The sequence below is a fragment of the Tachypleus tridentatus genome, chromosome 8, assembly GCF_004210375.1.
Source record: "Tachypleus tridentatus isolate NWPU-2018 chromosome 8, ASM421037v1, whole genome shotgun sequence".
NCBI classification, from domain to species: Eukaryota; Metazoa; Arthropoda; class Merostomata; order Xiphosura; family Limulidae; genus Tachypleus; species Tachypleus tridentatus.
Window position 1 is genome coordinate 68,784,464 of NC_134832.1, and position 23,547 is coordinate 68,808,010.

At 34.5% G+C, this 23,547-nt stretch overlaps 1 long non-coding RNA gene across 1 annotated transcript in view; it reads left to right on the plus strand.

The window, feature by feature from the left end:
* The first annotated feature begins 604 nt into the window (after positions 1–604).
* Positions 605–23,547, plus strand: part of LOC143222577 (uncharacterized) — a 42,956-nt gene continuing 20,013 nt past the window's right edge. Inside the window, exons 1-4 of the long non-coding RNA XR_013012334.1 lie at positions 605–773; positions 1,803–2,016; positions 13,766–13,864; positions 22,198–22,373. This is a non-coding gene — a long non-coding RNA (uncharacterized LOC143222577). The remainder of the gene's footprint in view (positions 774–1,802; positions 2,017–13,765; positions 13,865–22,197; positions 22,374–23,547) is intronic.

Genomic DNA, 23,547 nt, shown 5'->3' on the forward strand with positions numbered 1-23,547 from the left:
TTACTGGTCTATTAGTAACCTGTTACTGGGATGTTATTCATTTGAATATATTGTTGATTCTTTTTATAAAGTAATAATTCATAAGCTATAGTCTATATTTCATGAGTTACTGGATTATTATCCACTTGTAACTTCCAATGATATATTAGTTACTGGATTAAGACTCATCTACAACTAAGACTTATCACGACCTGGTGATTAGAGCGCTCACCAATGGACTTTGATTTCATTAGGACTGTGCTATCTTGTGTTTAAGGTATTTCAACTGAGGTCTCCTCATATTGTAGCTTTTGACAAACTCAGAAGAGCTAATCAGCCTCTTTGGTTACTTCTGAATGAAAGGAGCCATTTGTCCTTATAATTGATCGTTTACTCATGAATTTTATTTTATTTTGATGTTCATTATTTTAATTATCCACAAGGAATACAGAATGATTCATTACCCATTGACCCCACCCTCCATGGACACTACCCAACTAGGACAGTGTCGCTATGCCATAGTTTTGTGAGTGTTATACCCAAACATTAGCATCAGACTTACTGCCCATAATACCTGTTGAGAACGTTCCACACCAGTACTCAGTTTACCTCTGCCCAACAGGATCACATGACTGACTTTAGGGGAAAGCATCACAAGTTCACCCAGCTACAGGACTTTACAACCAAAGTGGTGTGTTTCAGTGCCTCCGACGCCTCTCAACCAATAGAATCCTCTTCTTCCCTTCAAGGTCCTACAAGTTCCTCTCGTCATGTAAAGGAATCCACATCGAGAGGTAACCATTTGGACTTGTTTTAAAAACAAGAGTACCAATACACACACAATATATTACAATGGTTTTATCTTAAATCTGAATAACCATCAACTTCTATATTTATTTATAACTTTACAACATGTTTGAATTATTAGGAAGAATTATATTATATTCATATTCCAAATCCACCAAGTAGTAAGTAGATGTAGATTCTGTTGTTCCATATTAAATATTTGAAGTAAGTGGTTGTATAGCCTGTTGTTCCTAATGAAATGTTTCCAGTAAATGGAATGTAGATGCTGTTGCCCCAAACGGAATTTTTCTGGTAGATGGAATGTAGATGATGTTTCCGCAAATGCAATATCTGTGGTAAGTGGATGTAGATCCTGATACTATATGATGTTATAGCTTGTGCTCGGTAACATACGCTCATTGTCAAGTCAAAATAAATTATAGATCTTTACATTTTGTTCTGTTTTATGACTCGGTGACACAGCGGTACCTCTGCGGACTCACAACGTCACAAACCTTTGGTCTTCACTTCAAACCAATAAACTCTTTAATAAAATAATTTGAAATATAACATTCATTTATTTTTTATTGTGTGAATTGAAAACTGAATTAAACCTGATCGTCTAAGTGATTATTGTATTTTGTGTATGAATATATTATGTCGACTCATCATTCATTACTGCGTGGATAGGTACGTGTAATACATTTCGTAAAATATGAATTTCTTTTGTTGCTTAGAAATTTCAACTTTACTTGAAAATGAACCTAAAATGTTTTAGAAGTAACATTTTGCCTCAAGTTTCACATTTGTTAGAACCACTAAAATATTGTTAGAAATTATAAACCACCTATATAATATATACATAGTGTGTAATTTATATATAATATTTATATTTAAAACAAAACAGTTGTTGGTAATCGTATCAATTTGACGTTTTGTTACGATTTTCTGAAAAAAAAAAACAAAACGTGTTTGTGATTTATATTCCGTTATTGTTTTATTTTTTGTAATCATGTTTTTTTCATAACTGTAACCAGAATGTCAAAGTTTTCTACCGTGAAGCTTTACCTAAGGACACTTCCAATTTCCACATCTCCATCCTTCTACTGAACGGAGCAGCGTTTTCTTCCAAAACCTGGCTGGACCTGGGCACAATACAAGTGCTGGCTTCAATGGGCTACCAGACTGTGGCAATGGATGTACCTGGTGGGCTTTCAGTTCATTACTAACTTGACATTACAACATTTAGAGGTAGGTGTCAGTTCATTACTAACTTAACATTACAATATTTTGATATAGACTCCAGTTTATTGCTAACTTAACATTACAATATTTTGATATAGACTCCAGTTCATTGCCAGCTTAAGATTACAATATTTTGATATAGGTGTCAGTTCGTCACTGAATGAAGAGATAGGTAGGCAAGACCTTTATCATAAATTAAATTCTTTGTTTGTTTTTTAAATTTCACACAATGCTACACGAGGGCTATCTACGCTAGCCGTCCCTAATTTAGCAGTGTAAGACTAGAGGAAATGTAGATAGTTAACATCACCCACCGCCATCTCTTGGTCTACTCCTTTACCAATAAATATTGGATTTACGGCTGAATGGGCGAGCATGATAGGTGTGACGGGGATTTAAACTGGCGACCTTCAGATGCGAGTCAAGCGCCACAACCACCTGGCCATTTTGGACCCTGACCAGTTGTGAATAGAGTTTCAAACACAGTCGTGTATCTCTTGTGTAGTGAAATATGCTATCATGTTAAGTATGTAATTAATTAGCATGTTCTTTCTTAGGAATTGAACGTTTTTCAATCTATCAATTGTGTAAATCTACAATTGTATTTCTTATTTTCGACATAAATGTGTTATGCAAAAGTTTAATCCTGGTACCCTTTAACCTGCAGTCTACGCAGCGCGATCTTTGTTTGTATGTATATTATTTACCTCACATTTATGTTTGAATATTTTTGTAAGAGGTTTCGGTAACAGCGAGAGGGCACGCATCTCTGACCCCGGCGAGTTCATTAACGATGTAGTTAAAGCCTTGAACTTGATACGTCCTGTGGTGGTCAGTTCTAGTATGAGTGGAGCTTTTGCTGTTCCGTACCTGGTAAAACATTGAATATTTCAGTTTTGTCAGTTGTGATAAAGTAAAGCTATTCTCCTATATATTTTAATATTTTTTGTATGTTATTGTGTTCAAAGTATCATTCCTCGCAAGTATCAAAACCCGAATTTTATTTTTTCAAGTTGTGAGACTTCCAGCTTAGCCATGAGAGGAGGGTATCTAATTATTTAATATATTTTGTAGCGAGTAATAAATAAAAATAATAAACTTTTAGATCTGTCATCAAAATGTTACTATTTCTTCTTCATGTAAACCATGTCTATCTGAAAGTCGAATGTAGCATCTAATAAACATGTAAAAGAAGATATGGAAATCAAGATTATCTCCCCCTCTCTCTACACACTTGTCTAGTGTTTATTGTTAGTCTTCTGGAAATTAAGATTATCTCCCCCTCTCTTTGCACACACGTCTAGTGTTTATTGTTAGTCTTCTGGAAATCAAGATTATCTCCCCCTCTCTCTACAAACACGTCTAGTGTTTATTATTAGTCTTCTGGAAATCAAGATTATCTCCCCCTCTCTCTACACACACGTCTAGTGTTTATTGTTAGTCTTCTGGAAATCAAGATTATCTCCCCTCTCTATATACACACACGTCTAGTGTTTATTGTTAGTCTTCTGGAAATCAAGATTATCTCCCCCTCTCTCTATACACACATCTAGTGTTCTTTGTTAGTCTTCTAGAAAATTACCAATAGTTTTTATCATATTTTAGACTCCTACGTTGGTGGTGTTTGGAGAGTATGATCGTGGGAAAAATTCCGCTCTGTTATGCTTGTTAGCCATAAGTCAAGGAGTTGAGATCCCCAGAGGAAACCATCCGGCTTATCTAACTAGCCCTGGACTTTGGCATAAACTTCTTTACAATTTTCTTCGTTATGCTAACAAGCTGGCAACTGAGACTCAATGAAAGCCAGCAGAAGCCAAAAAGACATCATACATATTTGAAATATATCTCACGATTTGTCAATTCTTGGCTGTGGATTGTAACAAAGAAAAAAAGAGAGATATTAAGAAATATATTGCAATTCATGTTTTAAAGTAGTTTTGTGTAGTGAGAACGTTTTTTCCTTTTGCATTTGAATTGCAGATTCCATATTAATGATGTTGAGAAAAATGTGCTAAAACCTATCCATGAAGTGATAATAATAAATTTTATAACTATGTATACTGTTATACTGCTTGTGGGACATACAACAGTGGAAATAATTTGGAAATGTGCAGGTGATTCACACTGATGAGTAAAAAGAATGAATAGTTGCATTTAAATGTCCAGCTTGTCACTCTTACAATAAATACAAATAAAAAGTAGATACGTTCTATAATGTAGTAATTTTATATTTGTTTTAAACCTATCAGTACATTTTGTTCTTACGATAACATAAGTCCATTAATGTATCTTTGTTAATTGTTACTTCAAACTGTTATACCACATAAATCAGCTAAATTCCCAGGTTGCTGCTTGAACTTTCCAGTTTCATATTGGTATATACAGCCTCTTAAAATGTTTTTGTCTGGACATCTAGCTGGTCGAGACATGATTGAGAGTGATTTTCCTCCTATTTCTTATTCCCTCACATTTTCTGCATGTCTGGGATCTCAGTTTGTCTGGATTATGAAACTCTGTCCAACAGGTCTTGTCTTTGAAAGCTGAGACGATGAACAAGATTATGTTGTACTTGTCAGGATACTATGTAACATCACTGGCTGAAATGTGTAGTACTTACTTCACTGAACATGCTATATATTGATACCACTTCCCTATTCACGACTAAAGAAGCTGTCACAAACTTTTGTTAAATGATTTGAATTTGGGTGCATTTGTAAGGACAATCTCCTCAAGCCTTCTAGCGTTTTTGTTTGGTGATTCCATCTAAGCAGTGGGTTTGGGACAACAAAACATCGACTGAGGCCATACGTATTGTACTGTTCTAAAGGTAACACTCACACTTATATCAGTGTCATTAGAAAAAATATCTAAAATATCTAATATTTTAATTTTATTAACTCTTCACATAATTATTACCTGTACAGCTCAAATAGCGTAGTAAGCAAATTATTTAGAGTTAATTATTAGTTACATATAGCTTAAAAGGGTCCTGATAGTAGAATGATAACTGGGTCACTGCAACACACCACTTAAAACTTTAATTCGTTCAGACGGAAAGTTATGAAGTGACTTCCTAAAAATCAGTTGGTTGGTCTACTGAGTGTCAATGTCAATTGTCTTTAATGGATGTTGAGGACGTTATGTCTAGAATTTGAGTTTGCGTGTAGAGATCATTATATCCCAATGTTGCTGTATTTTTTAAATATGACAGTGTAGCATGTCAGCTTGTAAGACTCCATGGTGGGTGAATCAGTCGGCCCCAAATCAAGATTATCTCACCCTCTCTCTACACACGTAGAAGGCGGCTAGTCATCACCACCCAGTGGCTACTCCTTTACCAAAGAATATTGGGATTGACCGAGACATTATATCGTCCCCACGGCTGAAAGGGCGAGCATGTTTGGTGCGACCGGGATCCGAACCCGCGACCCTCGGATTACGAGTCGAAGACCTAAACACGCTTCGCTATCCCGGCTAATTCTAGTGTAAAAAATATTTTCATTACGCCTTGAAATTAGTTTTCTTACGGAAATCTAGTGTTACTTCAAAACTTAAGTGCAGGGTGAAACAGGAATTACCAGTCAATAACAAATGAACATCAGATGACTGCAACATGCTCAATGCTTCGAACACTATGCAATTGTTGCGTTTTTAGGGTTTGTTTGTTTGTTTTGGAATTTCGCACAAAGCTACTCGAGGGCTATCTGTGCTAGTCGTCCCTAATTTAGCAGTGTAAGACTAGAGGGAAGGCAGCTAGTCATCACCACCCACCGCCAACTCTTGGGCTACTCTTTTACCAACGAATAGTGGGATTGACCGTCACATTATACACCTTCACGGCTGAGAGGGCGAGCATATTTAGTGCGACGCGGGCGCGAACCCGCGAATTACGAGTCGCACACCTTACGCGCTTGGCCATGGCGTTTTTAGGGAGCTAATCCCTATACTATGTATTAAGTGAAGGAGTAACAAAATCAGTAGGCATGATATTAATTTTATTCCACGTTTTTAAAGACTACACTGACTTTCAGTCAGTGGGAAAATGTCTCAAAACAAGTGATAAAAACAAATGTAAAATAACGTAGGGATGGCAGTAACAAAAGTAACGCAAAAAATAATGTAGAAATGATACAGCTATACATAATTTATCTCTGTCCTGCCGTATCAGAACGCTATGTCTGCGGACTTTCAACACGAAAACCGGGTTTTGATATCTATGGAGAGCAGAGTACAGATATCTTTGTGCTTAACTTTAAACAAACACATAAAGATTGTACTTAGATGACACTATACAATGCATACTTTAATATTACTACAGTTATATATTCCTAATTGTTGATATACAGTTTGTTTATCATAATATCTTGATCACGTCCGATCAATTCGACCGACCTAGTAGCGATTTTGTACTCGTGCACTTTTACAGGGTAATATTAAACTAATATTGAAAGCTATGTAGGGATGCCTGTGTGTAGCTCTATCAACTTTGTATTGCTGTTTGGATTCTTCTTGGCACTGTTTTCCCTACATCATTTTACATTTAAAAATATTTTTACAACTCTTATTCGTTTAAAGTTGAAGTTTACTTCGATGATCAAACTAATAACAAGGATTGGAAGATCATAATTTAAAACAAGTTCAAACGGCCAAATAAATTAATTGTAGTACAAGTCCTACTGTAGAGCATTCTCATAATCAGATAAAATAGTGTAGCAGCTAAAAGTAGAAGTCTTTATTTCGTCCGAGGTTATTTGTTATCTACTGGTTTGTGTTTGATCTCATTCTGTAGTCAAGTTGCATTTAATGCGCCGTAATTAAAGATGTTCATTTATTTTGTTTGTTTGTTAATTGAGTTTCGTCCAAAACTACTAAAGACACTCTCTGGCTAGCTATTCCTAATTTAGAGGTGATGGACAAAAGGGAAGGCGGCCAGTCAACACCAAACACAGCCAGTTCTTGACCCACTTTTTACAAACGAATAGTAGGATTGACTGTAACATTATATCGCCCTCACCGCTGAAAGGTGGAACATATTCGGTGACGTATTTTGATCCAGAGAGCCGAAGATTGTGTCATAATCACTGTGCCATGTCAGGAAAGTCCAGTTCACTTTAAGAAAGCTACTCGTTTTTTGAAACAAAGAGAGTATCCATCTGAAATTGGGGTTTGATGGTTAGGGCTCTTTACTTGCAATCAGTAGAGCAGCCATGTTTAACATTTGAAAGGGGATAAGAAAAGGTAAAGGAGGTCAATAAATTGAAAAGTTGAGACTGATCTAAATGTTTAATAAAATGGTCATTAAAATAAATCAAATGAATTTATTTTTATTAAATTATACAAAACGAGTTTATTATACATAAAAGCTGAAAAATAATATGTGATCAATATTCCTACACTTTTCAGAGGACTGCCTCTCTTCCGACTATGCTTCTGCTAGCAATCCACAGGTCACGGGTTAGAATCCCTATCCCCAAACATGTTCGTCCCTTTAGGTTTGCTCTCAGGGTCATGGGCTCGAATCTCCGTCACACCAAACACGCTCGACCTTTCAGTCATGAGAGCGTTATAATGTGATGATCAATTCCACTATTCCAATGGTAAAAGAGTAGCCCAAGAGTATGCGTAAGGTGGTGAAGACTAGCTGCCTTCCCTCTAATCTTATACTGCTAAATTAGGAATGGCTAACGCAAATAGCCCTGGTGTAGCTTTGCGCGAAATTAAGGAACAAACAAATAATTATAGCGTGAACGAAACGGTACCATGCAGTCCTATACCACACATCAGTGTGAACTACTCAAGTATAAAAAATCCTGTCTAATACAAAATACCCGAGTAGCCTTTTCCAAATCTGAGTGGGAATAAGGTAAATTGAAAAAGAAAAGTGACTATCTGAAATACTTAGTTGTCGTTAAAGATGTTTTTTTTTTAAATAAAGACTTTACAAACTGTCAGCAAAACCACACCATTAGACACTTTTGTCTCCAACGTATAACTTTTTGTATCAAACTCATAAGAGTAGTACGTTTAACTCTATTTTTGTTTAAGATTCTTTTTTCCATTTTCTGAGTAACAAACTTATTTGTTTGTATGAAGTTTGAAGATAAACACAAAGCTATACAAAGGGCTTTCTGTGCTCTGATCACCCCTGGTATCGAAACCCAGTTTCTAGCGTTGTATTTTCTTCGATAATATTTCAGATTTTAATACATAAAGATATGCACTAAAATTTAGTGAGAAAAATACGCCTCCTTCAAAAAAACAAACAAAAAACTGTTTGTTTGTTGCCAAGCGTAAAACTGTGCAGTGGACTATCTGTGCTCCGTCCATCATAGGTACGGAAAACATTTCTTTCAGGATCGCAAGACGACAGGCTTTCTGCTGTACCACTAGGGATGAGGAGGGATGGTTTGTTTTGAATTTCGCGCAAAGCTACACGAGGGCTATCTGTGTGGGAGGGAGGGTAATTCTAGTTTTATTGTAAAAAAACGATTTTTCAAATAACATCTTCATAGAGTTCTTTTGTTATGAATTTGTGAATGAGGGCTATCTAGATTGATCATCACGTTATAACGTCCCCACAGCTGAAAGGGCGAGAATGTTTGGTGTGGTGGGGATTCAAACTCGCGACCCTCAGATTTCAAGTTGAGTGCATAACCACCTGGCCATGCCGGGCCCCTTTTCAAGTACGTTCGTAACTGTAAACTTATCAAACATACGAATTGAGATAGTTTATAGAGTTTTTTTTTTTCGCAAATCTACACTAAGGGTTAATTTTAACCTGATAGTCAACAACAATAACCGTCAACTTTTGGTATATTCTTCGCTGTCCGCAACCGATGGGAGCCATAAATCTTCGTATTTACAGCCTCATATGCTAACTATTAGGCCACTCCAGGCCAGAGTCAGAATAATATATTTACAGTGACTAATTTTATTGGTGAATACCCTTTTGGATATTTTACAGGATTGAAAATAGTTCTGTTTATTGTTTTACATCACCTTGATGTTTAAATGATAGTTCGTCTGTTTATTTAAAATAAAAACAAACCAAAAATAAAATTCCAAAGCACTTTAGATGTAGAAGTACTACATATTTTTATTTTATTTTTTGAAAAGTTTTGGGAGAAGAAATCGATCACAAATAAATAATGCACAATCCAGTTTCTAGTTTTAAAACTTTAGACTTCAGTGATATAAGAGGCAATTTAATATTGGGGAGGGGCAAGATTTATTTAACCTAACGAAGCGACGAAATGTGCGCCTGAAGCGCACCTGTTGCTGCTTGGATCCAGAGCTCGCCTTAGAGCCCTGGGAGTTATTTATTAAATATTATGCATTCTCCTGCCTTCCTAATCTTAATACATTTTTGCAAGGAAAGATTGAACCTCGGAGGTGCCTACTTCCATGTACCCCGCCACTAAACTTGATTTCGAAAAATGTTTATAGCTATGTTCATTTCTTTACTAAATCTTAATGGACATTTCATGAATTCATTTTGAACTTTCTAATTCTGCAGTTTTAAAATTTCGTGCATCAACGATTAAGTTTCGGCAATAAGTAAATTATCATCTACACTGAGAACTGAGTAATTGCTACGGAAAATATTTCTGGTATTGTCGACAGTCGCTATTATTTGAGGAATTTCGCTCATTTGCTTTTCAATATCTTAGCAATTGAAACACGTAATTTGTCACCACGTTTACAAATTCTTCAACCATTTTTCAGCAAAAGGCGAAGAAATTCGTGTGCTTGGACGCACGAGATATCTAGCAAGGCTATAGTTTTCATTTTCTCAATGGCGAACGCACGAATGTGAGTACATGCTTGTATAATCAAAGTTTCCCGATAAAGTTAAATGGTGTCACGTTGTTCGACATGGTTAAAGATACGCTGATCAAAAACTGTGATTGCTGAAAATAAAACAATAAAGAAATATTTTTAAAACGAGAATTATCCAGATTAATTCAGAATGTTGCCATTCTGGCATTTACCACGTTCATGATGCTTACAATAAAGTTCGAAGGGCAAGAAGCCCTTTCCGAAAGTCCTCCAATCCACGGGCGGTAGCAATGCTATCAGGTCTATACGGTCGTCGCGTGGGTGAGTCAGAGTGTCGAATGTACCGTTCTGTAGAAGAGTGAGCAATAGAAGTGCTTATACGTCTTCCAGACAACACAGTTAGTCGGATAAGATTACGTTCATATTAAAGAAAACTGTGAATTTTTAACATTTGTATTAGACTCTGGATTTGTCAAAAAAAAAGGGGGGCAGAAGAAAGTATGGAGATTCAACAATGTTTCTCGCGATGTACCTGAGCACGTGTGCCACGTTTGGTCTCGCATACTTTTAAGAGGTTTTTTTTTGTTTTGAATTTCGCGCAAAGCTACAAGAGGGCTATCTGCGCTAGCTGTCCCTAATTTAGCAATGTAAGACAAAAGGGAAGGCAGCTAGTTAACCTCATCCACCGCCAACGCTTGGGCTACTATTTTACCAACGAATAGTGGGATTGACCGTCACTTTAGAACGCCCCATGACTGAAAAGGTGAGCATGTTTTGTGTGACGGGAATTTGAACCCACAACCCTCAGATTACGAGTCGACTGGCTTAACCAGCTGGCCATGCCGAGCCTAGAAGTTTTGTTTTGAATTTCGCGCAAAACTACACTAGAACTATCTGCACTAGTCGTCCCTAATTTAGCAGTGTAAGACTACAGAAAAGGCAGCTTGTCATCACCACCCACCCATACATGACGAGGATCTAGGTGTAGGTTACAGAGTTGTACCTGGCGTCGTTTTTGTGGTCCTTGTTCTTCTAAGAATCCAACGGCACAACAATATTCAGTCTTCCTTAAAAGTTAATCTGAGGGTCGCGGGTTCGAAACCGCGTCACGCCAAACATATTCTTTTTTTTAGCCGTGGGGACGTTATAATATGCCGGTTAATCCTACTATTCTATGGCAATATAGTAGTCCAAGTAGCTTTGGGCAAAATTCAAAAAATAAACAATCTTGCTGATCAGCAGTTCAATTAATCATTTAATTAAAAAATCATAAGTGAAAGTTGGTGGCATTCTGGGCTTACAAGAGATGGTATACAGTAAAATGTCTCCAGAATGCTATGTTGAAACCAGCCGATTATTACATCGTCGATATATTTTGTTAGTTGAAAATTTATTACAAATCTTTCTCAGCTATAAAGCCAAATTTAGTAGTGATATGTTTGTCTGATGTCTCTCGTTAATCGTTCGATCTCTTTGTCTTGTAATAAAATCTTGGCAGTGTGTGTTTGTGTTTTTCGTATAGCAAAGCTATTTGCTCTGTCCATCGAGGGGAATCGAACCCTTCTTTTTAACGTTGTAAATCTGTAGACTTACTGCTGTCCCAGCGAGTGATGAATCTCAGCAAACCAGTCGAAATTCTCAATACACAGCTTGGTCAAACTGAAGTTATTAAAGTTCTAGAGAAAGTTAATGTTGGATTCAACTGTTAATGATGACCAGTGATTTTGGTAGAAAAGAAAAGGTAGTTCAAAATATATAAAAAAAACCTTATAAGTAGATTTTAGCTGATTAAACCTTCAGCTCAATTTGTAGAGTATACTTGTGTCTGATGTGCGAGACGACAAGGATTTGATATTGAAATATTTTGACAGGACTTTACATGAGAAATTAATGTATACGGAAATATGTATGTGCAGAGTCTGACCGACCTTTATTCACACGCAAAACAGGTGTTCTGTTTTGTCAAACTGCTTCAGATATATTTCTCTTGATGTGTATGTCGTAATAAATATTATTAAAAATTTAATGGTCTGCAAACATTAAAATCTAGTTAATTTTCTCATATGCTTCAATGATGCTCCTTTAATATATTTGAACTATGAACAGCCACTTAGATCAGATGAAGTACACATCCAACCAAAATGCAGTGTTAGACTGTCAGCTGTTTTTCCATCTCAATTTTAGAGATCTGATAACGACACATTTTCGACAAACAAGTGAAGAGAGTGCCTTCGTATAAGACAGCTTTAAGAGCTGGAAAAGTGTACAGGTGATTCATATAAGAATAACCTAAAACTTAACCACAATAAATCAGAGTGACACGTTGACTGTAAAGGCAGATATGCTGCATACAAAAAAGTAAAACGGCGAAAAATACAGTATCACATCTAATACATAAACAGCATAAAGAAACGATGAGTACAAATCGTTAATACATCAAAACTGTAGCGGATACGGTCAGACTAACAGTGGTCCGAAACACTGCACAAAGGAGACATTGAGAGACAAATTATGAGGTTAATGAAGTCAATCTCATAACAGTATCGGATCTATTGCAAAAAAAATATTCAGAAATGCTGCGATCCAAGCTGGCAGAAGAACAAGCTAATGCGAAGTATAATCATCACACATTACAAAATGCGTTACTTGAAATTATATCAGATATCATTTTAGATGAAACAAGGAAAAAGTAGCAAATGCAAAGCTATTCTCCATTTTGGTAGATGAATTCAAAGATTTGTCTAGAAGGGAGCAATTTTTAGTTGTTATTAGATATTTCTTCGAATGAGTAATCCATTAAGGATTTACTGGTTTCATGACAGCAGAAAGTTCAAATGCACATGTCCAGGCGGAGCTAGTATAAAGTGTAATTGATATACGAAATTTGACAACTCAGTGCATGTTGATGTCAGTGCAATGAGTGACAAGTGTAGTTGTGTTTAGTAAAGAATAAAAGAGATCATGCTATAGGCTTTATATGTACATTGACTTGCCCATAAGCTGAACTTGGTCATTGTGAATGTTGTCAAATCAGTCATTTTTGCAAATGATTTTTACTCAACATTGGAAACGAGCTATGTCTTTCTCAGTAGTTCATACGCACATGACAAGTGAATCAAATACCAAAAATACGTGTCCGGCTGACAAATGAGATGAGCCTAAAATTTTACTTTAACACTCCTTGGATAGCCAGATCAGAGCGACTAAAGAATAGAGTCATCTGTACAAAGAGGGTTTGTGATAATCCTGTTGGTGGTGGGTTTTTGCATGTTACGGTAAAGCTCTATCACATGTAAAGATAGGTGGAAACATCAAGGCTAGTGGAGAACAAAAACTGTGCACATAGAGCTCAATGCAAGTCGAGAAAAGCTATTATGTGAAAGAGATAAGTATCCATTAAAAATGCATTTTCAGTGTAGGAAACTTTTAATTTTCAGTATATTTGTAATGAGCTTAGTTATTATTTATATTTTACATATAAAATATTTGCAGTATTCATTATATTATTTTACAAGAACATAAGAAGACAAACAAACATGGTAATAAAGTCCACTCAAGCATATAAAGCATTAAATTAAAATCTAAAGCATCACTTTTCTCTTTTGTATTTATATAACCAGATTTTGCAACAAGTTAATAGTACTTGCAACGGTATCAGCCAAATTATTCCAAAAGGTAAAATCTGTAAAGCAATATTTTCAAGGACTGTTTGCATATAATAAGTTTAAAATAAAACTTTATTACTTTTAATGTTGAAGTTTTTTACATTTTGTATATATACATTTCATACTTTTTGCTGTTAATATATGTTTTTAATATTTTCCAAGTTTATTCTTTTAGTTCAGTTTATTAGAGAAGAATGTTAAGAATGAGTTTCTGTTTTAATATTTTTAGAAAAGCACAGATATTAGTGGTTTCATCTAAATTGACACTTAGATTTTTCTCAAAATAATTTGAAATTTTAATTTTCTTATAGTGAAAAGAAAGTCTTCCTTAAGGGATTAAGAAGGTATGGTCTTGGAAATTTGGTGATGTTTGAGAAAGTTGTAAAAACTGGGAATTAAACAGAGATTAAGTAAGTTTGTGTGCATTATGTTGTAAAGCAAAGCTGTATTTAAAATGTTTGTCTCAAAATATTAAAAAATTGCTTTTATGAAAATGTAGGTTTCTCTGTAATTTACGCATGTATCCTCATAAACATGCCAAATGCAAATGGTTCAAATTAGACCTTATACAAATGAACACACCTTTTTCATGAGAGTAGTACTGATGTCGATGAAATAATACATATTATAACATTGTGTTTATACTTGTGTAATGCTTTAAACATTTAAATTGAAATAATAGTATGTGCTGTTTTAATGACTATCTTTCTATTGAAAGATGGAAGAATGTTCAAAAAATATTACAAAACTTACCTCCTCTGCGACTTGCAACTGTTCCATGACTGCTAGGGTTTCTTTGCTTGTCTAAACATTGGTCTGATTTTTTATCACTTGCTCTAGTCTTTTGTATTCCACTCAATTGCTCTTAGCAATATCGATCTTGTGACACTTTCCAACTTTGTCAGTGTGTCTTCTGTCTTTGTACTGTATCTAAGTGTCTTGTTAAGATAATGTTATAACTTTTTTCTACAAAGAGCTGCTGTTGGGTTTCCTAGTATTATGATCATTCAGAGATACTTTGAATGTTATGTGTTTTCTAGTTTATTTTCATAATTTTTTTTTCCTATTGACAAGCTAACTTGTGAATTCTAGGATTATTATATTTGGCATAGAGCCAAATCAGGTCTCTCCCATCCCATATCTGGTATCTGGTGTTGTACAATAATCAGAGTGGGAGGAGTCATTCTCAGTTGAGGCTGTTAGATATCTTACTTGTAGTGAAATGGAAACATATATCAGAAAAATGTTTTGGGTATTTTCCTGGTTGCTTTTGCTGTACTTTACAGATCTGGCTGAAAGATCTGGGAGCAAATATTTAATTCACTCCATTCACAGATTTTGTAACTCATGCTGGAAAGTTTACTTCTCAGTTATGCCAAGGAGCAGTTATGCTTTACCTGACATGTCACAACTTCATGATTTAACCTACCCCTGCCAGGTGTAAGTATTTTCCAACTCTCAAATAATACATCTACTCCTTGAATTTCAGAGTTTAAAGTGGAGTGTGTGATAAACCTGTTTAAATTGATATATCCTGGTGGGACAGGGTAAGTCTAAAAGACTTGCAACCCTCAAATCATTTATCTTTTTTCTCTTACCTTTATAGGTGCTCTATTCTACACCTCAGTAACCTACTCAGTGGCATGTGGATGCCCAACAAGGTATACTAAAATATAAATTTGCATCCTGCAGCCAATCAAGTCTGTAATGCTCACTGTTGAGATGGGATGTTCCAAAAGACCACTAGAGGTTGTTCTCATGGTATCTTATTTGTTAAACAAAACCCAATTCAATTCAAATTCATGGACTGTCATGAGCAAACTAGTGTTGGAATAACTGCCCATTTTTCTGGTTTTAGTTTAATAAACCAGGACTGGAAGCCTTTTAAAAGTAAGGTTGCATGCTAAATTATTGCATTGTCTTAAGGTGTTTTGTTCCTCCAACCTCCCCAGTGCGTTTTTACTCCCCTTTTATTTAGTAGGGTATGGGAGTTCTTGCCATTTGCTAGTTTTTAGTTGCTGGGGTCATGGATCAGAGACTTCCTCCTGAGTGTAACCAGTTTTACTCAGTGGAAAGTAGAGCAGTGGTGTTCTGTTGGTGTGAATGGTGAATCTCGACCAGACTACGTCTACTATAACCATTGCTGGTGAGGTCCTTTTCCAAGTAATATGATTCTTCAAGCTGGCTAACACACTAGTGTTTGAAATACTGTTTTTATTAACAAACTACTTTACAAGAACTGTTACAGTGTGAACTTGATTAGGTTAGGGAAGTGTAACTTTTCATCAGTTTTATTTTTCACAAAACTCCAGAATTGATGGAAATTAGATCCTATGTTCAGAAATGGAAAATGCGAGCTGTGAGGGAAAAAATAAAATGAATGATCAATCACAAATTGAAGGAAAACAAGCTCCAATAGAATCCTGGGGAGATATTGTGAAAAAGAATGTTCATATTTTCTTCCGTAACGATGATTACTCCAAGATCATAGCAGAAGTAAGTTCCTTGAGTATTGAAGCAATACAGTATGGTTACAAAGAAAATCTTGCATTTAAAGTGATTATATTTTAGAAATCATGTTTCACCAGAAGCAAGTTAAAAGTTGTAAGTTCAATCACATAGACCTGAAAGCCTTTATGAGTTTCAATTCAAATTCTTAACAAATGTGACAAAAAATTTCTGAACATCTTTGGTGGGAGAAATTTCTGGAGATTGAAGACTGTTTTATATCTTTCTTATCTCACTTGTTATCTGAATTTTTTCTTTCAATGATAGAACTTGTAAGAATCTCATGATAGTTCCTTTGTCAAAGTTTTGGTTCCATGATGGGAGTTTTAAAATTTACCTGTCCTTGATTCATTCATCTTTGATTTTGTTGTTTTGGAATGATTTATAGCTTTTAGCTCTCTCTTTATGGTCTGTCTTTACCTCTCTGTCTTCACACACACAAACTGTTAACTAATCTTCCACATAGCATTGATTGCCTTAATTATGTGGTTGATTAGCAGGTTTTTGCTCAGTACGTGGTTTACACTGAATTTCACCAACACTTAGCTGGAAGAGTTTGTTTATGATTCTAAGTTTCATCTTTTATGTTTTCAGTCTTTTGTTAATCTGTGTCATTTTGTATAGACATTCTATAACTTTGTAGATAACCTCTTTTCCTCTATCTCCTTTGGGTTCTGAATCTTTTCAACAATACCAGTGTCCAGAAAAGTGTTTATATACTTATGGAGTTGGTGTTATATTCATAAATTTGTCTTTCTGCATAACAAAGAACTCTTACCCTTTTTCACACTGTTGTGTAAATTCCTACACATGCTATAAGTCTAGAATAAAGCTCTCACTTCACTGTGTGTCAGTGAGTAGTATGCTGGTATGTGATTTAATTACCATTAGACTATAGCCATCCACTAATAGGAAGGCAAGATGCACAGTAATCCTCATGAGCTCTGACTCTTGAACACTAACTCATTTTTTATGATTCGTGTTTTACATGATATTTTTGATTTTCAGAAACAACAAAAAATGTTTAATTGATCGGTTAGAACTTTTATTTAAATTATCTTAAATTTTTCTTTTAACCCTCTTCCTTCAGGTAGGTAAAAGTACATGACCTTTTAGACTTACATTCACAATTTAATTAAACTACTTTATTAACATTATATACAAATAATCTTGGCATGAAAACATAGTCAGTGAATCAAATTTTAATATCTTGTAAATATTAAGTTCTTGTTTATATAACAAAATATTTACAAAAGCCTTAATTTTCCCTGGTATGAAAATTGTGACATTATTCTCCAAGTATTCCCTCTTTGTTAATTAGTTGCTACAACTCTTGAGAAGTACAAAGTTGCACATATATTTCTCATTATAATCCAGATATTACTAAGGTAAAGTCTATTTTTTATAGCCTTTAATCTTATTTGCATATGGAGCCACAAGATACAAAACCAGACATAGTTCCCATGCACACCTACTGCATTCTCTCTTTTACAAATTTCCAGTAGCTCTCTCCTGCTGATATTTTATACCAAATTATTATAATCAATGGAAAGCCAAAAAAGTGATGTATTATATTGTTTACTGTACAGAGCATTGTGTGTTTCATCTTCAGTTATGTGTTTCAAGCTCTTTTCCAACAAGATAGTTCTGCAAACTTTGGAATACATGATAATCGGATGGGACAAGGTCTGGAGAATAAGTAGGATGTGGAAGTTTCTTTTCAGTCTAGCTCTTCAATCTTTGCAGATGTGATCCTTGTTGTATGGGGCCATGTATTATCCTGGTATAACACAACACCTTTACGACTGATTACAGCAATATTCAGTGTAACATTCAAGTGCTCTAACTGTTGACAACAGAAGTCTGATGTAATCATTACATTGAGTGGCAGCAACTCAAAGTGGATGGATCCCACCAACAATATCCCACCAAATGCTTAACAAGACTTTCCTATGGTGTAGGCCCATTTTGGGCTGCACTTTAACCAATTTACCTGTACTGAGCCATTTTCTGCAGTGCTTAACATTCTTATAAAATAATCATTTTTCATCTCCAGGCACTAACCTTTCCAAAAAAGGTGAGTTACATTCATGAGATTGCAGATAAGTGCAAATGTCCACTCTTGTTCTGAGGTTGGCTTTTGTCAAATCATGGGGGACCCATTTTTTAAGCTTTGACATCTTTCCAAGCTGTTGCAGATGATAGTAAACTGTTGAATGGGTTGAATTAAACTTCCGTGCTAGTTCTTCAACTGTTACAGCACAGTCTTTATCAAGTGCAGCCTGCAGCGAGTTATCATTAAACTCAACAGGACAAACTGAACTTTTGAAACCATCTTCAACATTTTATTTCATTGAGAGACTCCACCATAAGCATCTTGCATGTTTCATGTAGTTTCTGCTGTACTATTGCCTTTTTTACATTCGTAAAGCATTATATTACTTTTCTTTCCTTTTTAGTGCTTTTTTTGGGTATTTTTTAAATGACGCAGTTTGTATTGATGCTGCTCTTCATCTGTTCTACCTTTAGTAAATTACCTTTTGGACCAGAGGACCACAACAGGTTTTTTTCATTACATATGGCCTTGTTGGTCCCTTCATCTACTGTTCTTTGTTCTTTTGTTACTGTATGGTTTGTCTTCTTTGAGGGTTAGCCATTTCAGGTCCTTGAGATGAGTTGTTTCTGAAGCAACCCATTGGCTCCAGTTTTGTAGGAACTTTGTTCTCCAACTCTTTTTTCTGATGAATCGCCTTTTCTATGCCTGTTCAGTTCCTCAGGACTTTCTCAGAGATTTTGCTAAACTTGTACTCTCCCTCTCACCTGTGTAAAAATCCTTGAGACAATTCCTCATCCCCACCATGAAGTTGTACTTTCATCCTTTTATTATTCCCACAAAGTTGGAAAATTGTTGGCCAAACATCATCCTATCTTATTTGATTCAGCTTTGGTTTTTCCTGTTTCTGATGGGCAGTTTCTCACTCTACAGATACTCTTCCTTGTGATGGATGACCAGTCCTGGTTTTCAGACATTTCCTCCACATCATGATTTTGCTTCATTTAGTTTATCTTCTGTGGGTGAAATATTTAGTTTTCAGTTCCTCCCTTCTGTGTTGGTTCCATCCTCTCCTTTATTCATTGTCTCCTTCCAATTGCCTATATTCACTCATCATCGTGGCTCTAATTTGAATTGTTTACGTTTCTGCATTGTTTTTTTTCATAATGACCTCATTCAAACATTATGTATTATTAAGATCATAGAACACACTAAGTGTCCAGTGTTTGCTCAAAAGAAATATTTGCTGAAAATTCACAGAAAGTGGAGAGAAGTACTAAAAGTATTAAGCTCTTCTGTTGAGGCTTTGTGCATAATTATTCATTGATTTCTATGGGTGCACACTCACACACACACATATTATAAATATAAACTGTTAGCTTTAGGATCAGCAATCTTTTTTGATATCTCATTTTAAAATCACTCTTCCAAAGATTTATTCTGTTTCAATTGAATATCAGGATTTCATGTGTTTTTTTTTTAATTGAACTGAGTGAGATGTTATAGTATTCACAAAAACTTTGTTTTGATATATTTCAAAAAGTATAGTTTAACTTGATCTCATTGCCTTTGTTTGCTACAGATTTTCTATTGTTTTGGCTGTTATCACATCATGCTAGTCTAAACAGGTATTTAGGTCATCCCATGTTCTGTGCCTTAGGGGCAACATTGCACATTTTTGATACTTTACTGGTTTAAAGTTCTAAGTCCATCTTCTGTAGCAGTGGGTACTGTGAGTCTTTCTTGGAAAAAAACTTGTTTCTCTGAACCTGCCTATTTTATCTTCATTCTCAAGTAATGGGTAAGATAAGATCAGTTAATTCCACTGTCCAAATCTTATTGCCTCATGCTGACTTGCTCCTTAATGATTTTCATTCTTCTTGCCTGTCCCAAAGAAATCCTGTTCCATTACTTTTGATAAACCTTCTGTAATGGCTAGCTGTTATATACAGAATTTGAAGTCTTATTTTTTTCAAACTTGTCTGCATCTTTATTTTTTTCATGTTTCATATACCATTTTCATGATTGTGGTTTGTTTTGTTTCAGTTGCAGTCTTAATGTCTTTGTATTTACTGTTTTTTCTTGCTGTTTTATGTGTTTTTCATACATCTTTCTTTGGTACCAAGATGTCATCATCGGATGTAAGCCTGGTATTAATTTGCCTGTCTTTGTTTGAACCTTGTGCATCTTGTTTCCATTCTTCCTCTGAAGATATGTTGTATTTTGTTACTAACTTCAAGATTAAGATGATTTGACATTTTTCAAATTTTTTTCATACTTCTTATTTCTTTTAGAAAGGTTCTGTACTGACACCTTAATAGAGTCTTTCTACCAGAGATTTGGGCTGAGATAGTCACAGCTGTTTTTCTTATATTATGTTACCTAGCCTGACTGACCTCAATTCTTCTTTTTTTTTTTATGCCTTTTTCTTTTTGTTGTTTTTTTAACTCACCAATAAGGCTGTCTGTTTCTGGTGTGAAAAATGTAATATTTCCAAGGAGATCAACATTAGTTTTTATATTTTGCAATGGCTCATGTTCCACAGGTCTTGCTTTATTCATTCCATTGAATTTGTTTGTGCATCTCATATGTCTTGTTTATCAAGGTGTTTCTGACCACCTTAATTGGATTTCAGGTTATATAACATATTTAACATTTGGCTATCTGTGTAAGGTCTCATGGACTCTGCATCTTGTTCTTTACATCATTTAGTATTTTTATTGTTCTTCAGATGGAATCTCTCTTGGGAGTTTTGTATTTCCTACCTAGTATCCTTTATTAACTTTTTTACAGGGTTTCTGAAATTCTGAATAATTTTGACTACATATACAGCACAGAACAAGAAAAGTAGAATAATTAAGTACAGTCTCTTTTTATCCATTAAGAACCTTTATTTATATTCATTCATCCAGTCGAAAGTCTCTTATTTTCTCTAGTGTATGTTTTTTTGTACGCAATCCCCAGTTATTTCTGTAGCACTTTAAAATCACCCAGTTTACAAATCAAGAGGTGTGTACAGTTTTGAAATTATTTAATTATATATATAATGAGATAACAAGATTGAAGTATGTCCTTTTATAACATATGTCTGAGTTGTTCCCCCAAGAATATACAACTGCATTATTGATATATCTTCCTCTAACTTATTTTATGTCACTACCATTGTTGGCTTCACAGGTTTAACATAACATTACTCCTAACAAAATCACTCCTTTGATTAAATTAAATGATTTCATGAATGTGTGTTCTTTAGAGCCTGTCTTTTTATTTGCACTAATTTTCTTTTCCTCAAATCTGCAAATTTTCTTGTTCTGAATTGTACTTCAGCTTCATTTGGTGATATATTTCTTGTAGTCTAATTTATTATGTTTCTGTGTTGTAGCTTTTGGTTTTATACTTTTCAGTTTCTTTTTATGTTTATTTGTTCCCATCTACTTTAACATTGTGAGTATTCTAAATCTAAAAACTTCAAATGTTGGGTCTATTTAATTCAAATTTTACATCTTTATAATTCAAACAACTTTCAAGTAGATACTACTCTCAAAACCCTTCTGTTGAACATCCCCACAAATGAATTGTCATCATAACTACAAGCTTAAGTAAATATTCTGTTTATGTGTGTGTGTGTGTGTGTACTAAGCATGCAGTGCTTTCTAAAAGCTTGCCAAATTTCATAAAGATACACATATCACATTAAAAGTTAGAGTATGGATACTTTCATATTGGTTATATGGTTAGTCAGAATTACCAAACCTATATCAAGAGAGTTAGTTAAATTGTAATGTCCCACCACAAGTATTTATGTATTATGAATCAGTTTTCATAAAGAAAATCCTTACTCATCTTTAGTTAAGTTACAGCAACAGCAACAAATATTGCATTGTAATAACTTGAGTTTTGCGAAAATTAATTTTTTCCACAGTTACATTAAAATGAATATCTTTAAATGATTTTTATAACTAATGTGTAATTCAAATATATTCATCTTTCATAGTTTTGATATAACTTTTCCCACCAGCCATAATGCAAAATGGCTGGTGCTTTGATCTTATTATCATTACATTTCTCTTTCAATTTATCAAAACTTTTACAACAGTTTCAGTTAAAAGTTCATGTTATCCATGTGTGTTTTAAAGATAAACAGCTTACGATTATATTGTGTATTTCTTTTATATTCTGCAGGTGCTTAACGCTGCAAAAACTGAGGAACATCATGAAACAAAAAAAGTGAATCTGTTGGAGAGTAATATCCCTCCTGACTTACCACCTGCAGAGAGTGAAGTTATAATTATACTTCTTAAAGATCTTGCTCAAGTGGTAAAATATCCTCTTTACAGGAAGAAAAGAATTCCTGAGAAGTAAGTTATGTAGTAAATTAGAAAATATAAATGTTGTATAACGAGTTAATGATTTTGTTTTTTCAAATCCTGATTTGCAAAAAATGAAAATGCCTTGTTAAAAGAAATTCTTTTAATCTTGTGCTTGTGGAGTTGGGCAGTTAGATTGAACTGTTAATGTGTAATTTTATGCATGTAATAATTGCAAATATACTTTGGGCATCTTCATAAAATTATGTAAGTTATTAGTAAACATTACAAATATGGTGTACACAGAAAATCAAACTTAGTTATAGAATATTTTTCTAAAAATTTGTCTGTAATGCTACCAATTCAGAGTGATTCAGGCATTAACTAGTCTTGTGTGCAAACTGAATTTCATGTTAACTGTTTTGAAATGGGTCATGGGTCAAAGGCCATGTCATTGTTTTTGTTGACCAACATTCAAAATTTTATTGAACTACTATTTTATGAATTTATCTCCTTAAGTTTAGTATCAAACTGTACATTATAATTCAGATTTTCATATTAAATATTATTTAATTTCTTAATTAAAATTAAACATTAAAGTTCAATTTTTGTGTTTTATGTGGTATGTTGAAAACAGCACTGGTTCAAGTTAGATGTTTGTGATATCAAAATACAAAGTCTGTAGTCTTGTATGAATTAGGAATTCAAATTACCAATATTAAAAAGCTAGAATATAAAATAAAGACCTTTTATCTTTTCTCTTTGCTGAGAAAACTCAATATCTAGTGAATCAAACACGGTGGCCCCCACTCACCTCTTTCCATATTTGGAAATAGTCCCTAAAATACACTTACTTCTATATGTGAATTGAATAATCAATTAAACACTAAAAATATTTTAGTGATTTTCTCAACAATTTTCAAATGTAATGGCGTCCTCTCTTTTTCTCAAAATGTAATGTGACTATTTTACCAAATACTAATCTACTAAAATGCAGCCAATGTTACTCTGGCCACCAAATGTCGACTTTAAACAACTTTTCCGATGTTATTCCAAACAATGTATTCATATACATACATAAATATTACATATAAGGCGATGGACAGAAAAAAGTGACTCCCTTTGAAAATGTTAATTTGTTGTATTTTTTTAGATAACCATTGGACATTTCCCCCACTGCTTACCCCATTTGCTAGGGACATATCTGACACTGCTTACCCCGGTT